Genomic DNA, 16,704 nt, shown 5'->3' with positions numbered 1-16,704 from the left:
TAGAAACAATTTAATTTAAAAAGAACTTTAAAATAGCCCCACATCTAGATGATAAACAAGGCTTGAACATCTAATGTCTATGTTAGCTGAGTATGGTAGTATAGGAGTTATATTTATTTCCCACTGTGCTTTACTGTTTTTATAACAACATATCAAAGTGCTCCTGACATACTTCACGTTTACATTTGATTAATACATAAGTAATTGATTGAATAATAATTTCACTGCTTAATTTTAATCACATAATCAACAAATATAAACATAGGTTCCAGCCTCTGGGTCCTTAGATATTTTTAAATACGTTTAGAGCAGTGGTTCTCAACCTTCCTAATGCTACAACCCTTTAATTCAGTTCTTCATGTTGTGGTGACCCCCAATTATAAAATTACTTTCATTACTACTTCAGAACTGTAATTTTGCTATTGTTATGAATCATAATGTAAATATCTGACATGCAGGATATCTGATTGGTGTTCCCATAGGAGGTTGTGACCCACAAGTTGAGAACTACTGTGCTAAGGCATCTCACAGGCATGTGATCCCTGTGATGGGTTATTCAATCCCCAAAGGATTCAAGACCCACAGTGTGCAAACCACCGGTCTGGAGGATATCTTCTACCAAGAAAATGAACTATCTTACATTTTTATTGGCTATTAGAGTCCAGATGTTTCATGCAGTGTGTAAGGCCCACTCTCAATACCTGCTATCAACATTGGTTCATGTTTTAACCTCCTACTTTTTATTTGAATTTACTTTATTCTAAGTCACTAATCAAAGTAAATCAATAAAATAGCCTGATTCACAAAAATGAACATGATGCTTGACAGGTTAACATCTGTCTGTAGAATCCTATCCACTTGAGACTTTATCTTTTGTTAATTGGCCTCAGTGTGGCGGTGATCAATCAGGAACGACAACAACTGACATCAATCTCTCGTTAGGGTACAGTTGACTTTTATTTGGATGAGCAGTGTCCCATAACATCTATCACATTCCTTTATCCATTCCTTAGCTAATGGCTACTCAAGTCTGTCCCACTTCGGCCCCTGTAGACAGCACTGCAGTGAGTGTGAGAACAGGTGTCCCTTTGACACAAATACATCATTTCCTTTCCACCCAGAGCTACTAGTTGGTTGCATTATCAGGCAACTTAATTACTAAATATTACTTACATCATCCTCCAGGTTTCTGACAGAGATGGACCATGGAGAACTTTACCACGGAGAATCTCATCAGCTCACACCGGACCATGGGGAAGAGCAGGAAAAAGAACACATGGTTAAAAAAATTTAAGGCAACCGAATTGGGCACTCTCCCCATTGGCCCTTAACTTTATCTATGGTTTAGAGTGGTTATTCTCAACCTTCCTGATGCTGCAACACTTTAATACAGTTCCTCATGTTGTGGTGAACCCCAACCATAAAATTATGTTCATTGCTGCTTCATAACTGTGATTTTGCTACTGTCAGGAATTGTAATGTAAATATCTGATATGCAGGATATCTGATATGCAACCCTTGTGAAAAAGTTGCAACCCACAGGTTGAGAACAAGTGCTTTGGAGTCATTTATACACTCATTAATTTAACAGTGTAAGGTTTTGTTTTTGTTTTTATTCCTTTTAATGAAAGAGAATTTTAAATTTTCCATATACTGAGAACACTGGCTTTACCATATAAAGTCTGAACTATCTTTAGCCAAAGAAGGGCAAGTAAGGGAGTCAGACATCTAAATCAGGATCTTACTGTTTTCTTAACACATTATAATGTGCCAAGACATGTATTTTTATAGTTAGACAGTATTTCATTAATTGAGTGATTGATGTTCTCATTCATCTAATTTTGACACAAAGGCCAGGACCAAGAGCCTTGGATATTGCCAAGTCTGTCTTGAAGACACCTTCTAATGAGACAATGAACAATATTTCTTTTGCATTTGACTCCAGAGTCCAGGCATATTTTATTCACCCTACAAGGCTCATTTGACAGCAGCCACCAACACTGGTTCTTATTTGTCTTTTTAATTATAACATTTCTATTTTTATTCTAAGCTATTAATTAAAGTAAATCAACAAACATGATTCATAAGCTCAGAATACGATACTTGGCACATCTGACCTTGCTCTCTTTCAAAGGAGACCAAAGTACAATGCCCATTTTAAATTCAATTATTTGTTGTCTTTCTGATGAGTTTTTTTCTTTTCAGTTTTCTGTATTATTATGAGTTTTCAAGTTTATATATATACATGTGTGTGTATATATATAAAATCTACGAGAATTTCATATATGTATATAATGTATTTTCTTCATATCCAACAACCCACTTCCTCTGGGATGACCCCTGTGTCTCTCTCAACTTTTTTTCTCAGACAACATATGGAGTCTAAAATTAGTGTGACCCAAATGTATGTGAATCCAACACTGGAGCATGGTCAAGTTACTAGGCTCTTAAGCCCTTGTTAGATTCTATTTGGACACAAATTAATTTTTATTAAAAAAATTGACATTGTGGATCGAGCCACAGATATTAATGTAAAGAGAAATAATTCAGGCACAGAAGGACAAGTAGTACATGAACTCATTCATGTTGAAAACTGACCTCAGGGAAGCTGGGAGTTGAATGGTAGTTAGCAGAGACAGGGGAGGTTGTAGAGAAGCAGAGGTAGTTAAGGAGAATCAGTGGATGCTGAGTCACTGTTAGATGGCTTTGGTGTAGTAGATATAGGAAGCTGACTTTAGGTAACAACCAAATTGATCCTCTTTCTCTGTTTCACATTAGTTTGTTGATTCATTCATAGATTAAAAAATAAAAGTAATAAAAAGTAGACCCTTGAACAGTCACTAAGATGTTTCTTTATCATTGCTTCCAGAGAGTTCGGATGTATTGTGTAAACTAAGCTAGGTGGTTCATACACAAAGAACTCAGTGCAATATAGACTTCCAGTCTAATGTTTACCGGAGACATATTTTAGCTTCTCTGGTTAACTTTCATTCTTTTTAAAAGTCAAAGCAGTCACAGCACATTATTATGCACCATTTCGTGCTTCTGACACATGCATGTAACCATGGAGCTCAAGCCCATGGAAAGATGTGTCCCCTGGCTCAGAGCATCCAGGCCCAGGACATCAAAGCAAAATAGCTCATTAAAAAGATGGGCTAATCTATTTCAGTTCTGCTTATCATTCTCCCCTCAGTTGGCTATTTAGGAAGTCATTATTTGGAGGCTCTTTATGCTACTTTCCTTGACCCAGATGTTGACTATTATCTATTAATTATACTGTCTACCTCATCTCTAGCCAAAGAGGACACGAAAGTACAAAAGTTATTTCCATCCAGACAACAATGCTTTCAAACTAATAGGATGGAAATAAATGAACATGTAAACTGAAAAAAAAAATACATTCCATTTTACTGACAGAATTATTCCAAACATAGAAAATTGGGAAAGAAGCTGGGCCCAGAGTCCATTGTGTGTGTGACTCATATGGTACTATACATCATCAGTGATCTAGGATTAAATCTTCTTTTCTATACTCATTTCTACTTTTTATTTGATCAGTTAATATAATTATAAACCCTATGATATACAACCACTTCCAATGGGTGCTATCATTACTAATCTATACATGGACTCTCTCTAACATTAACATATTCATTACATTAATCCACAACAGTTTCCACATTTTCATTATGAATAAAAATTTTTATGCAGTCCTTATTTGTGCCATTGATATTCAGTTGGCCATCATTAGCTACCCTGTAAATACTTGTTAAATGGTATCTCAAACCACATAAAGCAAGACAAGAAGCCTTCAGTTCACATTGGTGTCACTCTTATTCTCATCAGAATGCAGCACTCCTGACCTTGGATGACCCTCCACTCACACAGTATGGTCATTCTTGAGTATGGAGCAAAGAAGAGATAAGGAACCTGAGACCTCCCTACCATGTATCCTTTCTTCTTGGCTTTCCCTTAGTATCATATGGAGTATATATCTCTCATTTCTAATAAAATGAACAATTCTAAACTTGAGACTGGTGGAGAATACTAACTACTTGTGTGACATATAGACCATCATTAGCCATGTGGTCAAATGCACATTCCATTAATTTCCCCTTGGACTACCCCATTTTCAATATATATTAATATACTTCCCATTAGCATTGTGGAATGGATGTTGTTTCATCTATTTTATCGAATTGATTTTTCACATTAATCCCATAGTGAAAATAGAATAAAAATATGTAACCATAAAAAAATCTGTTACATAAGCCTGTCTACAGAAGCACTTTAAAACAGAAGAAATGGACTAGTTTTTTCCATGTAGAGCTGTTTCTGACATGTGTGCATTATGTATGATTTATATGACACCATTGGTCATCATGGATCCAGGACTAGTCCTTTCTGTTTTCTAGCTGCTTCTGTATTGTTTGGGTTCATTTTTGAGTCACTAACTTCCTAATATTAACCTTGGATGTTCTATTCACAAATCTAAGAACAGCTGAGATATTCTCATTCCGTATCTAGACTCATCTCACATGAAATTTTCTATCACATCAGTCATTTGGTTTCTACCTGTCTGTGAATCTAATAATCCCTAATAGCATTTAACTACAGTTGATAGTTCATGGGTCTCTTGGACACCGTGCAGCCCTAGAGTGAAGGTCCAGAGACAAAGCCCCTGAACTAAACCAAGAACATTGACTACACTCACCGACCTCCACACTTGTGCCAGAGCATGGCGGCAGCCTGAGCCTGGGACTGGAGGAGAAGGTATAAGGCACTAGCAGTGCAGACACCCTGGGAGTACCAAGCAGAGCACTAAGAAGATTTTCATGTCTATTTCATTCTGCACCTCACACTTGTGTACTTATGCTTCACAACCTATATATTTTCTCTTAACTAAAACAACCTGAGTTTTAAAACAACCATAACAAGGAAAAAAAAACCCGAATATATAAAGTCACAGTATTTCTTCTCCTAACAACAATAACAACAACAAGCACCATGGTCCAAATCATTGGCTCAGAGCAAGAGGAACAGTTACAATTTCTGCCCATCTGTCCAATCTTGGGCATGGAGACAGCTCCCCAGAACCACTGACTTGGGAACTGCAGTATTTACAAATTGTATTAATAATATTGATTGCCTCCTTTCATATCTTTAAAAATTGAACAAATTTCTTCATGTTTCTTTATGTAATTAAAGTGTAAATTTGGCCATTGATTTTTTTTTATTTTTGGTAATAACAATCAAAATTCATGAAGCACAAAACTCCAAAGAATATGACCTTTTGGGATAGCTGATGTCTCCATGGGAATAGTCTCAGAAAAGCTAATACAACAGATTTCTGTCTCTGAACTAACCCAGAATTTCTGAGATGAATTATTCATTACCCATGATAAGTACTTGTGGTCATCTTCTTGGGTCAGAATTTCAACTCTTCTCTCCTTACTGCATTTATCTGTTAATTTTCCAATTAATTAACAGTAATAAATACCTGCCTTCCAATATAATCAATTTACTGCTCTGTCTATAAGAACTGTCGATATAGAGACATCTCACTCTCAAGCGTATCTTTCGGGAACCAATCTCAGTGTAAATATCCACTTAAGAACTGATACTGTATTGATCCCTTAGCAGCATCTGGCTGAATTTCTTGACAACATAAAATGCATTTCTTAAACAATTCGGTGAATGTTTTTAATAAGAAAGCCACTAATACCAAAGAAAAGGCCTTATCACTGATTCGCATCTCTGTTCTTGGCACCTGCATTCCATAACCATGCTTTAGTCAGCTCAGTGCATTTATTCGGAAGCACACAGGCAATGCTGCTAATCAAATATTGAGAGATGCCAAATGTAGTGGCATTTAATCCCAGCACCCAGGAGGCAGAGCTAAGTAGATCTCTGTGCGGTCCAGGCCAGTCTGGTCTACATGCCATGTTCCAGGGCTACACAGTGAGACCTTCTCTCAAAACAACAACAATGTTTAAAAAACCCACCATTGACAGAGTCATAACATTAATGCATGACTTTCAAATTCCATTTTCTTAGTCATTTTAGTATTTATTACCTTGTTTTTTTTGTTTGTCGTTTTTCTTAAGCATATAAATACTTGAACTCATCATGGACCCAAAGTAAGAACCCTGCCTATCCCATGTCATTATTCAACCCACTTACCCATACCCCAAAAGGCAGCCTTCCCCAGTCCACTTCATGCTTCGTGAGCTTCAAGGGGCCTAAGATACATTAATAATGATCTTGCCTCACCACATGCTTTCATGCTTGCATAGACCATTCTCTCGCTTTGTACACTGTCATGTTTATTCTTTCATTTGCTGATTTTTAATAACAAAATCAAATCTATGATGCAAAAAAAAAACCTGAGAGGATGATCCTTGAATATTATTAAAATCCGTGTGCTCATCCCTGCAGAGACAAACATGCAAATCCCTGTGTGCAACAGACCTCAGAAGGTCATGGACACTTTGGTCATAAAAACAGTTGGGAGGCAATGCGCTCCATATCCTCCCTTGCTCTTCCCTGTATAATCTGTGTGTTCTTCCAATTTACGGCATGAACTACCATCAGCTCTCTGACATGGAGCAGCATTTATATCTCTGTACTCCTGCTTCACAATAAAAGTACCATACACATTTAACTTTTAAGGAATATTTAGAGGATGCATCAATTTTTTACATACATGTACACACATACAGAGACAAACATACACACACACACACACACACACACACACACACACACACACACACACAAACAAACACACTCAAGATAAGAAAGTAAAAAGGGACCAAAAAGGAAAAAGAAGGGATCAGTGGGATAATAGATGCTAATTGGGTCATGAATGTGATCAAAGTACATCATATACATATAGGAAAATGTTGTAATGGAGCCCACTACTATGTACAATTACTGTATGCTAATAAGAAGTTGGGGATAGAAAATTACTTTTGGGGGTAAGTTGGCCACCAGCAGGTTGCTCACACTCCAGTGGATGACCCCAAACCAAGGTGGGTGTATCTGGGAAGTACTATTGACTCCATAAGTTAAAAATAATACTAATTTAAAAATATTTAAAGGCATGAAAATTGTAATGAGATGTGTTTGGAGAGTTTGGAAGCAGATAGGACCAAGATACATTATATAGGTATATGAAATTTTCAAAGAATAAGTAAAAAATATTATTTGAAAGAAACAAAAGAATTAGTGAGCTAGATTTGATCTTTTTGAAATTTGTGCTAATACTTAAATGTATCGTAAGTGTTGGCTCTCAGTTCTTTAAACAGGTTTGGTTTTTTTGTACATTGGTTATATGAATAGTCACTTGCATATATTTTCACTCTTTTTTATATATATTTTATTTTATTTTTATGTGCATTGGTGTTTTGGCCATGGGTGTTGGGGTCCCCTGAAACTGGATTAACAGACAGGTGTGAGCTGCCATGTAGTTGCTGGGAATTGAACTCAGGTCCTTCGGAAGAGCAGTCAGTTCTTTGAACCCCTGAGCCATCTCTCCAGTCCCTGCTTGCACTTTTTTTTTAACACATGCAGCAAGTGCATGTGAAAATTCCAATGAAGGAGGAGCATTGGCTATTCTCTTGGCCTCATCCAAGATACATTCATTGTGCACAATATAAAAAAGTTTTAAAATGTTATAAAATAATATCCTCTCCATTATATCATGGTTTTCTCCTATGAATAATTATTTAATGTTTTCTTTTTCATAATAAAACAATCAGCTTGAAACTCACAACTGACCCAGGACAAGGACATTAGCCATGACATATTCCTGATTGCACTGATGATTTCACTAACAACTTAGTGGACACCCTTAAGCAAACCCCTCAGATGAAGGCAGACACCTTGTGGCTTCTTGCAATGGTTTCTGCAATCCTAGAACTGGGACAATTCTATCATATTGCTCCCAGGGATATTGGGTATATGGGAAAGACCACAACGTAATCATCCCATTGACGATGCACCATCACTATTTAATTTATTTTAGACACCTGACTCTGTGCATCATACTGTGCTTAGCATGAATCTATTATAAACTTCAATTATCTGAGTCACAAATCTCTTAATGCAGAAATGTGGAATAAATGAATTAATGGGGAAATCTAAGATGGAACAATGTAAAGCTATGAAAATGAATGAGAAAACCTTGATCTCTTTGTAAACAGGGCTCTGGTGTAGCACAATGACTAATTCATAATCCATGGTATTAAACATACACTTGGTACACAGTAGTTCACTTTCCTTTCTTTAAATGTTTTTTAATTTGGATATTTACATAACTTTTTCTAATTTTCTAAAGGTCAAAAACATATAAAATCATAAGTAGCTTCGACAGAGACACTGAGTACTCGCACATCTGTGTATAAGCTGGCTGCTGACGTGGGTCACAGGCTGAGTCTATTTTTATCTACAGGCGGCAGCGGTAGAGACACGAAAGAACAAACTCTGTTCCAGTAAACAAGCTCACAACGAGGCTGTGCTTTAGCAGACTCATCTATCCTCATTCACAGCACTTGTGTTTATTGATTTACTTATGACACGTTAGCACTCAGGGACAAGCTAGCAAAGGCCTCCAACAAGTGTACTGAGTGCTCCTGGTGTCTGACAAGTGACTCATTTCCAATAAAGGTAATAGAAAAGGGTTGTTTTTGTTTTTTGTTTTTGTAATATGCTATAAAATGGTATGGAAATATAATGATTTAATAGCTGAGTTAAGACTTGATTCTATTCATGACTTTGGGCCACTTGTGTTTAGATTGTACATTCTTTTTTGCGGGGGAGGGGGGTTCGAGACAGGGTTTCTCTGTGTTACAGGTCTGTCCTGGAACTCGCTCTGTAGACCAGGCTGGCCTTGAACTTACAGAGATCCACCTGCCTCTGCCTCCCAAGTGCTGGGATTAAAGGCGGGCGCCACCACCGCCCGGCTGGATTGTACTTCTATTAAGAAGTATCAATAAATTGGGAAATTGCACCACTCCACCCAAACTAAAAGAATCAGATTTTTATATATCATGAACATCAGCCCATTAGATCATTTGCAAATGATCCCAGGAAGTGGACCACACTTCCTGTTTCTGAAAACCCTACAGTCTCCAGACATACATGGAAATACATCCTGCATGACCTTAATTATAATAATTGGATCAAGACATTGAGATGTCTTTTTCATATAAAAATCTACACTTGTTTATTAATTGATCTTTCACTTCTCTAATACCATTATCTATCTATGAAACATAACTCTCATGGCAGGGAAAAATTGATACTTCTCCCTAAAATAGCCTACAGATTCACTTACGTCATTGAATGCTTCTCTTTTATCAGCTACTCTCATTATAAAACTAATCAACTAGTCAATTCATCAATACAATGTTTCAGGGCAATCTATAGTTTCCTTGGCCGTCATGGGCCTTCTTTGATTACAGTTGCTACTTATCAAATAGCAGTCACTGGATGTCTTAAACGGACCACCCAAACACATCATTGTCTCTCTTACTCACATTGGTCCCACTCTTATACACATAGGGAGCACTGTGAAACTAGTAGCTTCTCAGAACAGTACAAGGGTCCATCCTGGGAAGTACAAAGCAGAGAATGCAAAATCAACACTGAGATAACCCCACCACCTGAAGCACAGACAATAGCTTAGGGTCTCTTGTACATGGACCTCATTGTTGTAAGTCATACTGAACCAGTAGTCATCATCAATCCATTCATGAAATTCCCTTTCCTGATTCACTTCTGCATTTTCATTGAACAATTTATTTGTTCATTGATTCTAGTGAAATACATGATTCAAAAACCCAAGACCAAGTTATGTAAATCCCTCACTTACTCTATCTTTAGTTGGTATACTTGATACTGTTCATTATCAGTCATCACAACATCTCAAATCCTATTTGAGAACTTATCATATTTAATACATAATAAAGTACAAAAAATGTTTTAGAACAAGGGCCCCAAATCAAAATAAGACTTTAGTTACTCACAGGGGTGGTCCACATGTTCTCCATTCCAACACATTCTTAAGCAATCAGTGAGTCCATTTTGAAGAAGGTGAAATAGAGACCATAAAGAAAAGAACAGTTCTCCATTAGTCTTTCTTTTTAGTCATCTGCTAACATAGTCATGCTGTCCATTAATGTGCAATAATATTTACTCATTTTCTACCAGTATGATAAATAAGCCTGCACCTGACACAAACCATTGGCTGTCACTGGTAACTATCCATATCCTCCCCAGCTGAAGGCACAACACAGTAACTGCTGGCCATCCATCCCAATCAGTATCAGTATGCTTATTGTGCATTTAAACAACAAACAGTATTGCTATTTTAAAAGAAGTGTAGGGGAGTAGTCACTGGTAGGCTGTCCATGCCCCAGTGGATGCCCCAATCGAATGCACAAATGAGCAGCATTAATTAGACTCAATGAGTTATACTTTAAAAGTTTTGTTTTTCTTTAAGGAATGGCATGATGTTGGGAAGATGTGTTTAGGGGTCTTAGGGGGAACTAAAAGGAGGGGGTTGGAGGTGGATATGACCTAGATTAATTGCATATATGTATGAAATTATCTAAAGATAAATTTTAAATGTTATTCTTTTTTAAAAGTATTATTTATTCATGAACATGAAGGTAAGAATAAAGCCCTTGTATTTTCCTGAAAGCTGTCAACATGATCATGCTTTGAAGGCCCACACATGAATTATTCATCTTTTCTGACTCACATGTGACCACCTCAACAATGGTTCTGGGTCATGACTCTTTCTTCACAGTCTGATTGCTATTTAACTTATTAATTCACTAATAACAATAAAATTGGAACTATGGATAAAAACTCAAAAGCGAGAACCTTAAATGTGCTTATCTTCTATACAGACAATCATTTGTTGTCTTAGATTCTTTTTTGACAAATCATCATACTACTTGTATTAATTAACCAGACCTCAGCATTTTGGGCTTATACCATACATCACCACAACTCATTAAACCTACATTACCATCATTGGTCCTGCTTGGGACCTCTTTATTCACACTAATTTACATGTGTTTATTAAAGAAGTAATTTAATTCAATAGTCATAAATTTAAAAACTATGGTTCATGAAACCTAAGAGCAATAAGTATTCTTTGTGCCTTTAGGATTGTCGGCCATACTCATATCATGTTCTCTAATTATCATCAATGAATTTATAAGTGTAATATTTCATGCTAATTCCATATTTATCATTTTCCACAGTTGGCCTTGTTGGGACTTCTTTAAACTTTTAATAATATAATAAATGCTTCAAGAAAAACTCACAAGCTCATGAACATTAATTCTCACTCACATTGGTCTCTGTGCTCTCCACCCACGAACAAGCAGCATGGCAGAGTCCTCTATTAACTAGAAAGCATCCTTCCTTAGAGAAAGAACAAAGAATGTGAGAAATAATATCCCCAAATAGTCCTTTTTCATCTTCTTCACTAATTAATTCATTCAGATATTTATTAAAATTTTGTGTCATAAGAACCTATATCAAAATGACCATCTTTTCATGTGACTGTATTTTTGAGTATGACACATGTTCATAACATTAACCATTATTTTTTGGTACACTGCCTATATGATCCTTAATAAAAAAAACTTGGGCTTTTGGCCCATGCTTTTTCTTAACATACATCAATATAAACAGTTTACACTAATATTTGTGCTTCCTTGCATGAATTTATAGCAGGGCAAGGCTTTGATTTATTTACTTATATATATGTTGATTAGTCTACAAGCAACTTACATAGATAAAATGAAGCATGTAAATAGGAAAATGAACCAAGGTCCTGGACCAGTGAGATGGTTCAGTGGTAAGAGGCACCTGACACCAAGTCAGATGACCAATCTCTAGGAGCCACATGGTAGAAGGAGAGAACTGATTCTCAGAAGTTGACCTCCACAGGTATATGCTATGGGACAAACTGTCCCACTCTTCGCAAGACAAATAAATGTAACAAACAAGATCATTCTATACTCTTAACTCTCTTCCACAGGATCATTAACAAGACAGGAATTGAGCAAGCTCATGTCTGTCTTGAGCCTTGGTCTCTGACACAGACACAGAGGCACAGACAATGGAGGAGACCTATGTCATTGAGTCACCACCATTGGTCTTGCTGTGGGTCCAACTTCATTCTCATCTAAAGTTGTTTATTGGTTGGCTCATTGATTTACTAATAATAAATGAATAAATCACAAAAGTTCAAGGATGTCACCCTGACACACCTGCCATTTGTCTTGGGAATTAATCTCTAGTTGAATAAGGCCCTCTGTATCAATTTTCCTCATGGTTGGCAATATCAATGAATCAAGGTATTTTATACAATTCCTATTCATCCCTTAGACCATGTTTGTCTTGGAAGAATTATATTTCCTACTTATTTTAATGCTACAATGAACATATTAAAAACAAACAATCAAACCAAGAACTCTGTTATAGTGAAGAGAATGCTCCTACCCTCAGAGGCAATGGTGGGGACCAGAAAGCTGAGGAACACGGAAGCCAGTTCTCAGTTCAGTCTAGGATGACAAAAGTAAACACAGTAAAAGGAGATGAAGACCATGTTCATTTATCAAGTTACTTATGTGTATATGAATTTGAAGTAATATATGTTAATACTTATCTGACTTTGCCACGTATGTTACAGGCTTCCTACTCTCATCTGTATACATTTGATGTCTGCGGTGGTAGTCACATTTATCTGTGTACAGTAAAAGAATATAGTTGCATAAAAACAATCCAAGGAAAAGGTCCCTTTGCATTCCTAGCATCCACATGTAGGAGCCCTTTAAACAAAAATGGTAAATTTTATCCTGTCTTTTCTGGACCTGACAGCATCAAACAATGTACCCACTGTGGGATTCATATACCACCAGCAGCAGCAAACATGGTAGGACCCATTTCTAGTTATTCTCATCTAGTTTATTATTTAATTAGTTAGTAAATCTCTAATGACAATATAATAAGTATCTATTAATTATAATTCTCAGTTAAAAAAAGCCTTGATGTTTTCTCATGGGCTTCTTAGGGGGCAGGGCTAGTTTGAGTACACGTTCACGCTAACTGTTCTTGCTGCTATATGCGTACACTAAGAATGGGCACAGACATACTCCTTTTTTTTTCATCTTTCCTTGCTTACTGTGTACATTGAGTAATTGGACTTTCTTCTTATTTTTTTTTAATCTTTTAACTTTCTTTACTCAATACTCCACTCAGAAAGATAAATCCAAAAGTGCAACCTCTTATACTGACCAACGTAACTAAGTACAAATGAAGTAAGTCAATGGTGTACCTCATTAGCATGCTGCGGTGTATGTCAGTAAAACAAGCCCTCCTGCCCCAGCCCTGGCCCCTGGCAAACAGAGATAAATGATTGTGTACTGCGTGATGATACCTTTAGGTGAGAACTTTGGTTCATGCAGTTGGCTGCCACAGATGTTGCACCCAAACCCCGCAGCCCTGGCACCCAAAGTCGGTCAGCGATGGTAGCTCTTGGTGTCAGCCGTGCTCCTTCCACAAGACCAGGTGAATACTGTGGTCAGGCATGCTGGTGGCGAAGACCAAGCCCGTGTCATTGTGCCCATCCAGTTCGTTCAGCCAAGACGCTTCCCCTGCCAGGAAGCTGGAGCCCCGCTTTGATTTCCTGTACTCTGGCAGAGGCCAGCGGCTAATTAGGCTCTCTGTCCTCAAGTTCATGATGTACAGGTAGTGGTTGTCAAACAGCAGGGCAAAGACATCTCCAAAGCCAAGCAAGGCCAAGTTTGCTACTTCAGGTGTCTTGATGACCCTGAGAATATCATAACTGGCAAAGTCCCACTGGTACAGACCAAGCGCTGAACTACAGACAATGTATTTTCCATCAAAATGAAGTCTTGGTTGCAGGCAGATACTTCTATCCCCAGAGACGGACAAGGTCTTTAAGCACTTACAGTTGATTTCTCTCCCAATTGGCCAAATCTTGATTTCATATTTGTCTACATTTAAGAGGATGTAGTCTCCAGGGCTGTGCAAAAGAGACTTGACTTTGCACTTCTGCAAAACCACCTTGGTGACCCATTCAGTATGCCCAGTGAGTGTGTTCAGGCATGTCCCAGCAGATAAAGCTCATACTTTCACAGCGAAGTCTGCAGAGCCACTCACTAAAATATCCAGTTCATCACTGTAGTCCACACTGAACACCACCCCAGTGTGTCCCCGGAAATGCTGTGTCCTGGCTCCGGAACTCCATTCCCAGCAGGCCACGGTGTTGTCAAAGGAGCCTGTCACAAGCTTCTGTTCATCAAACTTCACAGCTGCACAAGTGTGGGTCTGGATGCCGTAAACACACTGCCCTGCGCTTACATCCCACAGCTTTGCAGACAAGTCATCTGACCCTGTGCAGAGAAGTCCATCTCTGTAGTAAAGTGCATACACTCTGGCACTGTGTCCAATTAATGATGAGGTCTCAAAGGCTTCGTGGTTCTCCAGCTACTTCATCCTCAAGATAGCCTTCAAGTAAACCTTTTTCCAGTGCAACGTGTCCTGAACAGAATCATCTATCTGCCAGCCCAAACTTTTACAGGCAGTCTGCCACACCTCTGTACAGGCACTTATCACCTTATTCCACTGCTTAGAGACCAGGCAGCATGTGAGTAAAGTCTGAGGATCGAGCCATTTTAACAAATAAAAACTGAGCTCCAGGGGAAGGAGTTTGAGGAAGTCCCGCTTGAGGAGAGTCTCCAGGTTATTGGAGAGGTGCCAGAGCTGGACTGCCCCACTCAGACTATGAGGTGGTCCAGAGTTTCATTTTTCTGAGCGAGCGCCCTGGGGCCTGGGACCTCGCGCCGGGCTCACACCGATTAGGCGCGCTCGGGCCACCAGTGCGTCGCAGTGGCCGGGTCCGCTCCGCAGCCATGGCACCTGGACCTGCAGCCGCTGCTCTAGGTCCGCAGCCTCCGTAATTGGACTTTCTTAAAGGCAGGGACTTATATAGTCCTGTGTAGCCTCAACCTCACTACATAGTGAAGCAGACCCTGATAAAATTGAGACATTTCTTCCACTTATCCTGGTATCTTTGAATCACTGTGCAATTACTTGGATGTATATTTCATAGTCTATTAAGAAGAACAAGACACCATTAACTTCCATTATTCCAATGCGAGAATACCAGCCATCACTTAGATTCTCTGCCATTACTATTAGCCATAAGAAATACCTCTGAACATTTGTCCTTTGGCCAATTATCACTATTTATTAGCATTAACACTGTTCATAGTGTTCTCTTTCTCATTTTGCTATAATTATATGATACTATGCCCCCTTCAAATTTACTTATTTATGATTATATATTATTCTTTATACTTTTAAATTACTCACAATAAAAAACATACCTCTTTAACATGTCCAACCAAGTGTTTTGATTGCACATCCTCTTATTGATTTCCTGACTGCAAAATAATCAAAACTTGTGAGAAACAAACTCGGACAAGAGTCTTATGAAATTACGAATCTATCTATAGCATTCATTTTGGAGTGGGCAACAGCTCTAATTATTTTCCTCTGGGGTTTCAGTGTTCCAGATGCACTTCACCACCTATGACTCACACCAGCAGTGATATTGATCCAGGGTTCGGCTACTTCATTTCTTATTATCCAGCCTTGCTTACCAATTAACTCACTAGCTACCGGTGAATAATCGAAAGTCTACAGGCTAATACACTTTAAACATTAATGAACCTTGGCTAGGTCTTTATCTATCTAGACAATCATCTGCTGCAACAATATATAACTCACTTGTGATCCATTAAGGTTTCATATATAGACTGATCAATGTAATACTACATACCAATTCTATATTCACCATGGCTACTTTCATTCAATTGTATTTAAAAGATTCCAACTAAAGAGCATATACACATTAAAATGCACACATTATATACTCTCTATATATACATTAAAACGTATACATTATATACTCTTTATATATACATTAAAACTCACGTCAGCCGGGCGGTGGTGGCGCATGCCTTTAATGCCAGCATTTGGGAGGCAGAGGCAGGAGGATCTCTGTGAGTTCGAGGCCAGCCTGGGCTACAGAGTGAGTTCCAGGAAAGGCGCAAAGCTACACAGAGAAACCTTGTCTCGAAAAACAAAACAAAACAACAAACAAACAAACAAAACAACCCCTCCAAAACCCCTCATATTAGTTTCTATGTTCCAAACCTATATAGAGTTACTCACATATCAATGGTTATAGATGAATCTCGAACTCAGCTCAAGTGTGTCCTTTTCAAGGAACACAATGTAGAATACTTCATTTAAAAAATATGCCCCTGTCACTCTTAAGTCTTTGCTTCCATGTTTATTTGATAATTGAAGTATTTACTTTTTGATATTTATATTTTCTGGATAGAACACACAAATATGTTATTATTTATCAGTATTGAGAGGGTCATTAACAAGAAAGTGTATTTTGACCAATGACCAACTTCTTTGTTAGTGCTGGGCATGGAACCAGCACCTTGTGGACACTTAGCAAGGGCTTTACCAATGACTGAGCTTCATCTCCCTGTGAACACAGACACATATGTACACTTTCCTTAGCCAAAAAGACAACACTCTTCAGCCATTTCTCTTTTTCTCCCATTAGTAAAA

The 16,704-nt window shown here is 37.9% G+C and overlaps 2 pseudogenes; both read right to left on the bottom strand.

The window, feature by feature from the left end:
- Nucleotides 1-4,323: 4,323 nt before the first annotated feature.
- Nucleotides 4,324-4,391, bottom strand: LOC131924786 (small nucleolar RNA SNORD113/SNORD114 family; annotated as a pseudogene).
- An 8,939-nt stretch (nucleotides 4,392-13,330) lies between these two features.
- On the bottom strand, nucleotides 13,331-14,965 carry LOC131923940 (F-box/WD repeat-containing protein 2-like; annotated as a pseudogene).
- Between the last annotated feature and the right edge of the window lie 1,739 nt (nucleotides 14,966-16,704).

Source organism: Peromyscus eremicus, chromosome 14, assembly GCF_949786415.1.
Source record: "Peromyscus eremicus chromosome 14, PerEre_H2_v1, whole genome shotgun sequence".
Lineage (NCBI taxonomy): Eukaryota > Metazoa > Chordata > Mammalia > Rodentia > Cricetidae > Peromyscus > Peromyscus eremicus.
Note: the sequence above shows the minus strand (reverse complement) of the source record. Positions and strands in the feature narration are given on the sequence as shown.